This window comes from Heterocephalus glaber, unplaced genomic scaffold, assembly GCF_053883595.1.
Source record: "Heterocephalus glaber isolate CG9 unplaced genomic scaffold, H.glaber_assembly_v1.0 deba00001503, whole genome shotgun sequence".
Classification (NCBI taxonomy): Eukaryota; Metazoa; Chordata; class Mammalia; order Rodentia; family Bathyergidae; genus Heterocephalus; species Heterocephalus glaber.
This window is the reverse complement of record NW_028258323.1, coordinates 833,075-845,780: the sequence shown is the minus strand read 5'-3', so window position 1 is coordinate 845,780 and position 12,706 is coordinate 833,075. Positions and strand designations below refer to the sequence as shown.

The following is a 12,706-nucleotide window of genomic DNA, read 5'->3' as shown; positions in this document are numbered from 1 at the left end:
CCTGGACCCACTGAACTGGCAACAAAAGGGGATCTGGAAAAAATGAAATCAGAAATAATTTCTCAGATAACAGGAGAAATTGTGCCCCTAGTGCAAGACATGATTAATAAATCTAGAGAGGAGCTCAGGAACATGATGGAATCCCAACATAAGAAACAAATGGAATCCATAAAACAGATGCAAATAGATTTCCAGGAGATGAAAAACACCTTTGAAAGTCTACACAGCAGAATGAGCCAATGTGAGGACAGAATTTCAGATATAGAAGATAGGATTGCAATTAATGACCAGGAAAAGAAAAATTGCTTCAAAATTATAAGGGGACACAAGAAATCAATCCAGCAGCTGCTAGATGATGCAAAAAAGAATAACATAAGACTGATTGGGCTCAATGAAGAAACAGGAGAGAGTGCAGATGACATAAAAAAATCTCTTCACAGAAATAATGGCAGAAAACTTCCCAAGCAGGGGAAAAGAGCTTGACATAAAGATAAGTGAGGCATATAGGACTCCAAATAGCCTTGATCAAAAAAAATGTACACATAGGCATATAATTGTTAAGATTCCAGAAACACAACAGAAGAACAAAGTTCTACAAGCAGTCAGAGAAAAGAAACAAATCACATACAAAGGAAAGCCCATCAGAATCACAGCAGACTTCTCAACACAAACCATCAAGGCAAGAAGAGCTTGGAGTGACATATTCCAAGCCCTAAAAGAAAACAGCCTCCAACACAGATTGATGTACCTTGCAAAATTATCTTTCAAAATGGATGGAGAAATAAGATACTTTCATGACAAAGAGCACCTTAGGAACTTTGTGAATACCAAACCAGCACTCCAAAGAATTTTACACAGTATCCTAGGAACAGACATTGAGGATCACAACCCCAGGAGGCAAAGCATAATGAACCCATCTGGCATGACCAGAAATTAAATGTAAAGGGGGAGAACCCAACAAAAAGAAAAAGTCATGGCAGTGACAAGTCAACATGTTTCAGTTATAACCATCAATGTTAATGGTCTCAATTCACCAATCAAAAGAAATCAACTGGCAGAATGGGTCAAGAAGCAAAATCCAACAATATGCTGCATACAAGAAACTCACTTAATTCAAAATGAAACTCATAGACTGAAAGTTAAAGGGTGGAAAACAATACTCCATGCGATAGGAACCTGAAAAAAAGCAGGAGTAGCTATCCTCTTTGCAGATCAAGTAGATTTCAAGCCAACACTGATTAAGAGAGATGAAGAAGGACACTATATCCTTGTAAAGGGAAGAATCCAAGAGGAAGAGATGACAATCATAAATATCTATGCACCAAACACTAGTGCACCCAACTATATAAAACAAATACTAACAGACATGAAAAGTCATATATGCACTAATACAATTGTAGTGGGGGACCTCAACACCCCACTGTCACAAATAGATAGATCAACTAGACTAAAAATAAGTAATGAAATACAAGAACTCAATTGAACTCTTGAACAAATGAACTTAACAGATGTTTACAGAGTCTTCCACCCCACAAAATCAGAATACACATTCTTCTCAGCTGCACATGGGTCATTCTCCAAAATAGACCACATACTCACACATAGAACATGTTTAAGTAAGTGCAAAGGAATTGAAGTTATCCCCTATATATTATCAGACCATAGTGGGATGAAATTGGAGATCCATAGCAAAAGAAACTGGAAAAATTTCACAAACACATGGAAACTGAACAACACACTTCTGAATAACCAATGTGTCACAGAGGAAATTAAAGAAGAAATCAGACAGTTCCTTCAATTAAATGACAATGACAATACAACATATCAGAATCTATGGGACACAATGAAAGCAGTCTTATGAGGGAAATTCATAGCAGTGAATATACATATTAGGAAAACAGAACGAGCCTAATTAAACAACCTGATGCTGAACCTCAAGCTTCTAGAAAAAGAAGAGCAGGACAACCCTTAAGCTCATACAAGGGAGGAAATTATAAAGATCAGAGGAGAAATCAATGCAATGGAGACTAAGAGAATGATACAAAAAATCAATGAAGCCAAGAGTTGGTTCTTTGAAAGAATTAACAAAATCGACAAACCCTTTGCCAACCTTATCAGAAAAAGGAAAGAAAAGGCCCAAATCCATGCAATTAGGAATAAAAAGGGTGAAATGACAACAGATCCAGCAGAAATCCAGATGATCATCAATACCTACTTCCAGAACCTATATGCCAATAAGATGGAAAATAGAGAAGAAATGGACAGATTCTTAGATACATATGAATTACCAAAGTTGAATGAAGAAGACCTAAAAATTCTAAACAACCCAGTATCAACCAATGAAATTGAAAACATAATTAAAAACTTATCAACTAAGAAAAGCCCAGGCCCTGATGGCTTCACTGCTGAATTCTACAAGACATTTAGAGAGGAACTACTGCCACTACTGTTGGAACTCTTCAATGAAATTGAAAGGGAAGCAATACTCCCAAATTCATTCCTGGAAGCACGCATCACCTTGATCCCCAAAACAGAGAAAGACCCAACCAAAAAGGAGAACTATAGGCCAATCTCACTAATAAACATAGATGCAAGAATCTTTAATACGGTAGTGGCAAACAGAATGTAGAAGATCGTCAAGAAGATCATACACCCTGATCAATTGGGATTCATCCCAGGGATGCAGGGATGGTTCAACATACGCAAATCAATCAATGTAATACACTATATCAATAGAGCCAAGGACAAAAACCATATGATTATCTCCATAGATGCAGAAAAAGCATTTGACAAAATCCAACATGGATTGATGATAAAAACCCTATAAAAAATTGGAATAGATGGTCTCTACCTTAACCTGATAAAAGCCATCTATGAAAAACCAACAGCCAAAATCATACTAAATGGTCAAAAACTGAAATCCTTCACACTAAAATCAGGGACAAGGATATCCACTATCACCACTCTTGTTCAATATAGTTCTGGACACATTAGCCATGGCAATTAGACAAGAGAAAGCAATAAAAGGAATAAAGATAGGAAATGAAGAAGTCAAATTGTCATTATTTGCAGATGACATGATACTCTATATAGAAGACCCCAAGAACACCACCAAAAGTCTTCTAGACTTAATAACCAAATTCAGTCAAGTAGCTGGTTACAAGGTCAACATACAAAAATCAATAGCTTTCCTCTACATGAACGACAGATTCACTGAGAGAGAAATAGGGCAAATAATTCCTTTCACAATAGCATCCAAAAAACTGAAATACCTAGGAATCAATCTAATGAAAGAAATCAAAGACCTCTTCTCTGAAAACAATAGCACTCTGAAAAGAGAGATTGATGATGATATCAGAAAATGGACAGACATCCCCTGCTCCTGGGTAGGAAGGATTAATATAGTGAAAATGGCCATACTTCCAAAACTGCTATATAGATTGAATGCAATTCCAATTGAGATCCCAGCAGCATACTTCATGGACCTTGAGAAAACAAACCAAAAATTCATTTGGAACAAGAAGAGACCCAGAATAGCAAAAGCAATTTTAGGTAACAGAGACATGGCAGGGGGTATCACAATCCCCACCTGCAACTATACTACAAAGCTACTGTGATAAAAAACAGCATGGTACTGGCAAAGAAACAGACCTGAGGACCAGTGGAACAGATTAGAAGATGCAGAAACAACACCAGACACACTCAGCCATCTCATCTTCGATAAAGGAGCCAAACATCTTCACTGGAGGAAAGATAGCCTCTTTAATAAATGGTGCTGGAAAAACTGGGCTTCAACTTGCCAAAGATTAAAACTAGACCTGTATCTCTCACCATGTACTAAACTAAAGTCAAAATGGATTAAAGATCTAAACATTAAAATAAAAACACTGAACCAGTTGGAACAGAGGTTAGGTAGAACTCTTGAAGACATCGGTGTAGGAAAAGATTTTATGAACAAAACCTCAGTTGCCTGTGAACTAGTACAATCAAGAAGTGGGATCTCTTCTTATTAAAAAGCTTCTGCACAGCAAGAGAAACCACCAGCAATGTGAAGAGACAATCCACAATGTGGAAAAAAAATCTTCACCTGCTCTTCCTCAGACAAAGGTCTACTATCTCGAATCTATAAAGAATTTAAAACGATCAGACCTCCCAAATTTAAAGACCCAACCCAAAAATGGGCATCTGAAATGAGCAGACATTTCTCAGACAAAGAAGTAGAAATAGCAAATGAATACATGAAAAAATGTTCAACATCACTGGTCATTCGAGAGATGCAAATGAAAACAATGCTGAGATTCCACTTCACTCCAGAAAGAATGGCTGCTATCATGAAATCAACCAATAACAAATGCTGGCGGGACTGTGGGGAAAGAGGAACCCTGCTCCACTGCTGGTGGGAGTGTAGACTGGTGCAACCACTGTGGAAATCAGTATGGAGATACATCAAAGAACTAGGACTGGAAGTCCCATTTGACCCCACTATTCCACTGCTGGGGATCTTCCCCAAAGAATTAAAAGAATCATACCACAGTGATATATGTGCACCCATGTTCATAGCAGTGCAATTTGTAATAGCTAAAACTTGGAAACAGCCCAAATGCCCATCAACTGGAGACTGGATAAAGAAAATGTGGTTTTTTAATAATATGGAGTACTACTCAGCCTTAAAAAATGAGAAATTAGAGACATTTATAGCTAAGTGGATGCACATTGAGGCAATACTCTTAAGTGAAATAAATAGGACACACATGTGTAAATACAGAATAGTTTCTCTGGTGTGAGAAATTGAAAGTGTAAATAAGGACTAAATGTATGATAGGTAATGTGAAATAGGAAGAAAAGGGGCAAAGGGGAAGGAAGTGGGAGGGCTAGGAGAAAGGATAGAAGGGAATGAGATTAATATGAGAAAATGGAAAAATAGGAACAAAATCTTTGTAAATAGGGAGGACTGCAGGGGTTGAAGGGAGGGCTGGGCAAGGGTGATAAATAAGAACCAAGAGAGACTATGTAAAGGTGCAAATTTCCACTGATGAATGACATTATATTGTATATCTAAAATGTACCAATTATTAGAATGAATAATCGCAAATGTAAAATAGGAAGAAAAGGTCCAAAGGGGTAGGGGTAGTGGGAGGGGCAGGGGAAAGGAAAGAATGGAAAGGAAAAATGATGAGAAATGGAAAAAATGGAAATAAAGTCTTTGGAAATAGGGAAGGGTGGAGGGTGTGAAGGGAGGGCTAGAAATGGGGAAAAAATAAGAACCAAGATGCATTATATAAAGGTACAATTCCCAAAGGTGGGGCGGGGGTGGGGGGACCACATGTCTTCTTAAGAGGGCATACAAATGGCTGAGAACAAAAAAGATTTTCAACATCAGTTCATCAGAGAAACACATGCTAAAACTAAAGTGAGATGTGATTTTATTTTCTCATTTTATGAGAATGGCTAGAATAAAAATATAGGATACTCATGCATTACTAGTAAAAACATAAACCACTTTGGAAAGTAATTTAGCAATTTCTTAAATAGCAAACATAGATAGGACCCAGTAGTTCCACATTTAGTTATACACTAAAAAGAAATGAAATTATATTACACAAATCATGTACATAAATGTTTTCAGAAGGATTATTCATAATAACTCAAAAAGAGGAAATGACATAGATACCATCTACTGAATGGATAAACAAAATACAGTATGTCTATTAAATGAAATTCTCATCAGCAAAAAAGGACTAAACTATTGATGCATGGCATAGCTTGGACAAAACTGAAAAGCCCTATGCTAACTGAAAGAAGTTGAATGCAAGACAATATTGATTAATTCAAGTTATATGAAATGTCTAGAAATTAGATCAATTGTTGTCTAAGAAAGAAGGGCAGGAGATCACTGTAAATGGGCAGTTGGAATCTTATTTGGGTTGTAAAAATGTTCTGAAAATTATGATAATGACTGCGTATCTTGGTAAATTTGTTAAAAATCTTTGAATTGGACCTTGAAATAGATGAATTATATTAAATATATAACTTAATAAATTTCTATAAAAATATATAAGGAATGTACATTCATGCAAAAATTTATCATCTAAATTATAAAACACAAAAACACACATTTTTAAAACATAAAATGTTATAGGTATCTTATTTCTTTCTGTAGGTGTTGCCATGGAGATTTCAAAACAGTAATGAAGCCTTTCTGGGTCAAGAACAATATAGAGTTTATAGTCAAGCATTAGTTTCTGTCTCACATAGATACAAGTGTACTGATTTACCCTTTCATACAAAATGACATGATCATGTTTACAGTGGGGATAAATAAGTGACTATAATAATGGCAAAAAAAAGTGGCCTAGGATATGCAGGGATCTGTGGTATGTGCTTTACTCCCATTTTACCGTTTACTCCTAGTGTTTTTGTTCCATTTTGCTTTATTTTTAAGTGACTAAATGCAACAATGCTTTGGGGTTCATTTCCATTTTATATGAGGAAACTAGGAGTTTCGAGAAGTAAGCAGTCCCTAGTCACTGGCATAGGTAGGAAGCAGTGGGCACGGAATTGAGTTCCATATCTGCCTGTCACCAAAGGCTGAACTCTTTAATTTCAACACTGTTTCCTCTGCATAAGAAGACAAACACCAATGCCAAATATGTTAAATACTAGAAACTTCATGATTACCTAGGTTTTTAAATTTATAACACTGTTAGGTGTCAGTGAAGTCAGCCCAAATTCTGCAGATGAACTGAAAAGAAAGCAGAGCTCATGTTCCATGCTTCAGATGCACAGATTTTTGGATATAAGACAAGGAGAGCAGAACCTGATAAAACATGACAGATTTCTAGTTTACAACCTGTGCCATATAAAATATTTAATAAACACTCACGTGAGTATTTTCCACATGCAGAATATTTCCCCATAAAGCCCATTAAATTTTCAGAGCTTGGTGTGTTTACAAGAGGGTTTCACAGAATCATTGTGAGATACAACCATGGTTCAGATGTGATAAGACACTGCCAGTTAATCATGTCAATTTAAGTGGAATGAGAGACTCTGGAGAGGTGACTGGAGCCTGGAGTCACTTTATCCCTCAGTGGATTCATCCACTGATGCTCACAGCTCAATGTGCTGTCAGCAGGGGTGGCCCAGGTGGAGGTGGGTCCTGGGTGTGCCCTTGGTGGGTGCGTCTCTTGCTGTACTGATCCCCTGCTTGGCTTCCCAGGGGCCATGACCTGAACAGCTATCCCGCCATGATGTTTCTGCCTTGGAGTCAGCCAACCATGGACTGAAACCTCTGAAACCTTGGGCCAAATAAAACTGCTCTTTCTTTAAGTTGCTGAGTCAGGTATCTGGCCTCAGCGATGGGAAACCTGAACAATACAGAGGCCAAGTATTCAAGGGAATGAAGCCCACTGGTGCTAGCAAAGAGTGATCTGGGTGTTTTTCCCAAAGTGTGACTATTCCAAGCAATTGTACTACAACAACAGGATATTGACATCAAATCACACAGAGGAACATTAGTGCTTTTTTGATTCTCTTCACATCTCCAGATTACATCAAAGAAGAAGTACCAGCTGTGAATGTAAGGCATGTGAAAGTGGTACCAGCACTTGCCAAGCTCATTTTCATCAGATAAACAGACAGCCTTAGGGTGAGTGGCTTGGGAAGCAGCTGGACCTGGGGGTGTTCAGTGACAGGCTTTGGCTGTCATTTCATCTATGCTACATTGACCTTATATTTATGAAGTGGTATTAGTTTTTGACTGAAAATGACAATGAAAATTTCTCTGTACAACAAAACTGATAAACAGTGAATACATTTAAGGAAAAATATCAGTAAACCTACTATAAATATTAGACAGATATGGCTAAAATCAAGATGGTAGAATATGAAAGCCAGAAGTATGAGAAATACTCAAGACAATGGTTATCAAATCTTGTTACACCATCATTTAAAATCTGCTTAAAAATAGGAAAGTTAAGCATTACCAGAACTGAACTGTTGTTCAGGACTTTGAAGGGCTGGCCTCTCTCTTGACTTCTAAGAATCATTCAGGGTGCTGGAAGCAAGTAGCAAGTTTACCCTCTACACATTAAGGGTTGCCTGAGGCTAACTACTAGGAGCCTGCTCCTCACTTCTCCAACTCTTTAGTGATGCAAATTCATCCTTTTACTTATCCACATGCCCTCAAGGACCACTTAGTTTCTCCACTTTCCTCCATCAAAGCCTATCCTTAGATCCTCTATTAACACTAAGAGACAAAGGCTTTGTAACTGCATAGTTTGCTGCTGAACTCAGCAGTGTTTGAGTTTCCACAAGGATCAAAGCATAAAGGTGCAAGATGTGTCTCTCAGGCTGTCCTAAAATTTTAGACTCTTTTTAGCAGATGGGAAATCATATATTTTATGCAATTTTAAACTTCAGAAAATAATTCATCTTTCATAGTAGTATAAGACTTGCCTAGCTAGTCAAAAATACTTTGTTGCTCCGAATAAATCTGTGAGGCTGATTCTCCTATCTCTTAGGAGATAACTGTTAACTAATGACATCCCTTTCCCCTATACTCCTGCCTCCTACAGTCCAGCTAATATTTTCCAAGTTATGATTTTAGCATCATGAATGTAAAAGCAAAATATCTAGACATTTGCTGAAAATGCAGATTCCTAGGCATTCCCCAGCCATTTCAATTGGAATATGAGCAAATGGGGCCTGAACAAGTGAATCTAAAGATGTTCCTCTAAGTTATTCTCATGCAAGGTAATATTTGAGAGTCCCCACTATCAAGGCCAACTTTTTATAACACAGATCAGTAAAGCCCATAGCTACACTGCTTCCCAGAGGACTAAATTAAAATGTCTGGCTTTTCTGACTTCTACATTTTAAGGGCTGTTATTGTTTTTTCATTTCTGTGTGTTTAGTTGCCAAACTAAAGGAAAAATAAATAAATAGGTAAAGAAATAAATAAGGAGAAGAGAGGCAAGAGGGAGGAAGGAATGGTGACCAGGGTTGGGGTGGGCAGCTGGGTACTGTGGCCAGCAGCTGCCTCACAGAATTTGAGACAGAATGGGAAAAATCCTTGGCCTGGTGCAGCCTCTGTCCTTGCTCCTGAGCCGTGTCTGAGCATGCAGCTATTTTGTCGCCGACCAGTTAGTGCTCTGATGGGGACACACACACAGTGCCACTGTTGACCTGACCCCCCAGCACTTCCAGAATGTGCCTCCTCCGACAGCTGGTACCATCTGGAGAGCTTGGCAACAGAACAGCACTCGGTTTCTCCTTTGATTTTACAGCTCTTGCTTTTCATTTTTGTCACTTCAAAAGTGAGGAAGTTTAATATGAAATGCGATGTCTTAATTTGCTTTCATTCCTAAATATAAAGAATAAGGGCAAAAAAGGCCAAGAAATATGATACATGTTTTTTGTTTGTTTTGTTTTTAACAATTGATAGGAACAGATAAAATACAAATTCTTTCAGGTCAGTGAGAATGTCCTTTCTCACAACATGCATTTTGGTCTGAAGTCTGTGGACACATGTCACAACTGCAGCAACGTATCTCAAACTTGAAACTTAGAACTGGAAAAGTGTCATTTGATGCAATTAAGGAAGAGCAGAAAGTACATGGTCTGAAAAAGGTGGTGCATGTACTTGCAATACCTGTAAATTCAAGTATCTGTTCCAAATATCTTTTTTAAAAAAATACCATTTTCCCCCTGTAGGACAAAATACTTCTCACTCAAATGTGAAAGATTATTTTCCAACCCCAAATGGACCCATAGCTTCAAAGGCACAGGTGGATTTGTAGACACAGATGCTCTTCAACAGAAGGTTGCTATGTGTAAAATGTTGAGAACAACAGAAGCAGAATTAAGTGGAAGTACTGATATGGTGAATTATCACGTAGTCCTTGTGATCACCTTTGTGAAACTACTTAGTGACTTGGGAAAGTACTCATGATCTAATATTAAGGAGAAAAGGCAAAATGCAAAAACTGTATGATTCAAATACTTTTTATAAGGACATATATATATATATTTTAATATAGTTTTATGTCTCTTTTACTATACTTGCTTACATCCTATCTATAGCCAGAGCTGCAGGGTTGTGGAATTTTGAAATATAATCTTTCTTTCTTATGTTCTTCTATATTCTAAGTTGTATACAAAATGTTACACAGTGGAATATAAATTTAATAATATTTAAATAAAAATATAAAACAGCCAAAACTGTTAAAATTTAAATATTTTAAAATATTATTTGAGGGGCCAGGGATTTAGCTCAGTTGTTCTGCTGCCTGCACTGCAAGCTCAAGGAGTCAAGTTCGATCCCTGGTACCAAAATATATATATATTATTTAAAAAGTCTATTTTAAAAGCCATATTTCAGGTCTTACTATTAGAGCTTTGATATCAGTGACTAAAGATTAATTTTGAAGAAATTAATCTTCTGTGGGGACTTCTTTCCAAATTTTAATAAATATATTTTAACAAGTGAAGATGAAAGATAAATCCTATCTATTCTTTCTGAGAACAAGCATGAAAGGAATAAACAAAGAAAAGCCTTTATTCCTTTTCATTAATATGTTTTACAATGAAAAAGTTCTGTAGTTTTTAAAATATTCTTGTATCTAGTTAAAGTACCAGGCAAAAATCTGTTTTTGAATGCACACACACACTCACAAACCAATAAGCATGAGCACACACATTATCATTATTATGGTGAACATTGGCCAGACTAATTTTGGTCAGTTTATCTCTACCTCCTGAAGATTGAAACCTAATTTGAACTTGCAATCTCTGTAAATTCAAATATGTGAAATATCAACATCTACCAATTAACTAAAAAGTAGATTGGGTAGAACATTATACTTGGACAAGTTTCTGAACATAACCTCATCATCCTCTGGGAAATTATGGGTTTTCCATTCCCCTATTCATATAAGTCTTAATTATATTTTGCGGCAAACACTATATGTTACCCTCTTCCTTTAGACCTCACAGTTTATGGATCTTGGAATCCTCTCTCCCTTTTTTATCAGAAGAATCCAGGAATTTGCTTATCTGCCTTCCTGAGATCTCGAGACTGAAGCTTGGGAATTTATTTATCAAAAGGAGGACATTCAGGTTGCCAGAGTGATATTTTATTTACTTGCTAAAAATCCACAGATGTCTATTTCACTTTGAATAAGAGCAAATTTCATATCATAGTTACAGGGCCTACAAAATGAACCTCCTCCAGCTCCCCTCAGCAGAGAACATCCTGCCCTTGCTTTCCTCATGACCTGCAACCCAGGGGTCAGTGCCTGGATCCAGGCTGGCCTCTCATTGCTCTCCACTGGACTATGTCCCCACCTATGGTGAGGGCAGGCTTCTTGTCACTCAAATCTAAACCTAAAGTTTATGTCCTCAGGAGGGAGGTGAGTGCCTCCACCACTGCACTCACAACATATTAGTACATCACCCTCAACACTCTGAAATTATTTATATATTCACTGTTCACTGGCTACCTACCCACCACTCAGCATGCAAACCCTGGAAGAGAATGGGCCTTATCTTCTTTCACCGAAAACATTGCATGAGGCATATGAAACACTTCAGAGCTATCTGTTGAATGAATGAATGGATGAATGAATGAAGTAGATTGTTTCCAAAGATGACAATGGATAATCTCCACAGAAATTGTGATTTAAAAGTTGTTTTAAACCAAACCACTGTATACCCATGTTACTACTATAAAGAAGCAAAGTTGATTTTCTATCCCTTCTAATTTAAGCTGGCCTTGTGATTTGCCTTTGACTGTCGGTGTTCAGTGAATGTGATACTCCACCTGGCTAAGCTAACTTTTAATGGGTCTTGGAGCTTCTACTGTTGCTATCTTTGAATCCTGAACTGCCTTAAAAAAAGTTCCAAGAGTTGGCTAAAGTGTAAATCTCTAAAAGGTGTAAGGCCTCAAAGAGAGAGAGGCCCAGCCAGCCATCAGCCACTCTGGGCAGCCCATCTTAGGGGCCAGAATCGGGAGGGAAACAGTCTTGGCCACGGCAGGTGCACTAAATCATGGCAACCAGCACCACATGCACAGAGATTGTCTCCATGGGGCTCTGTCCAAAAGCAGACTCTGAAAAAGTTGTTGTTTTAAACCCAAAACCTTCAGAGTGGTTAGGATCAAACGAAAAGAACAAGCTACAATGTTTTAAGGTAGAGAAAAAGGGCTGGGCATCGTGAAATCTCAGAACTCTCTGAGGCAGGAGGACTGTAAGTTTGAGTCCAGCTGGAGGAACTTAGTGAATTAGTGAGACTTCACCTCAAAATTAAACATTTTTTAAAAGGAATGAATGAAGATATAGTTCATTGCAAAGGCTCTGGGTTCAAGCTAGGGAGGAGGAGGAGGAGGAGGAGGAGAAGGAGAAGAAAAAGGAGAAGGAAAAGGAGGAGGAGAGGGAGGAGAAGGAGAGAGAACAATGAAAAAAGGACATCTAGGGCCAGGGATTTAGCTCAGTGGTTCTGGTGCCTGCCTTGCAAGTGCAAGGTCCCAAGTTTGATCCCCGGTACCAAAAAAAAAAAAAAAAAAAAAAAAAAAGAAAGGACATCTAAAGTGCCACATCTTTTACTTTGTAGCCTAACTGCAACAATCCAGACTTGTGTGGACAAATAATCCATGCTCTAACCTGTGACCACAGCAATCAAACTTGTGCATTCCTGCTCCCTGCATTTT

At 37.7% G+C, this 12,706-nt stretch overlaps 1 protein-coding gene across 7 annotated transcripts in view; it reads right to left on the bottom strand.

Annotated features, from left to right (window-relative positions):
- Arhgap24 (Rho GTPase activating protein 24) overlaps nt 1-12,706 on the bottom strand; it is a 400,876-nt gene that overhangs the window by 37,498 nt on the left and 350,672 nt on the right. The gene's annotated exons all lie outside the window — the stretch shown is intronic.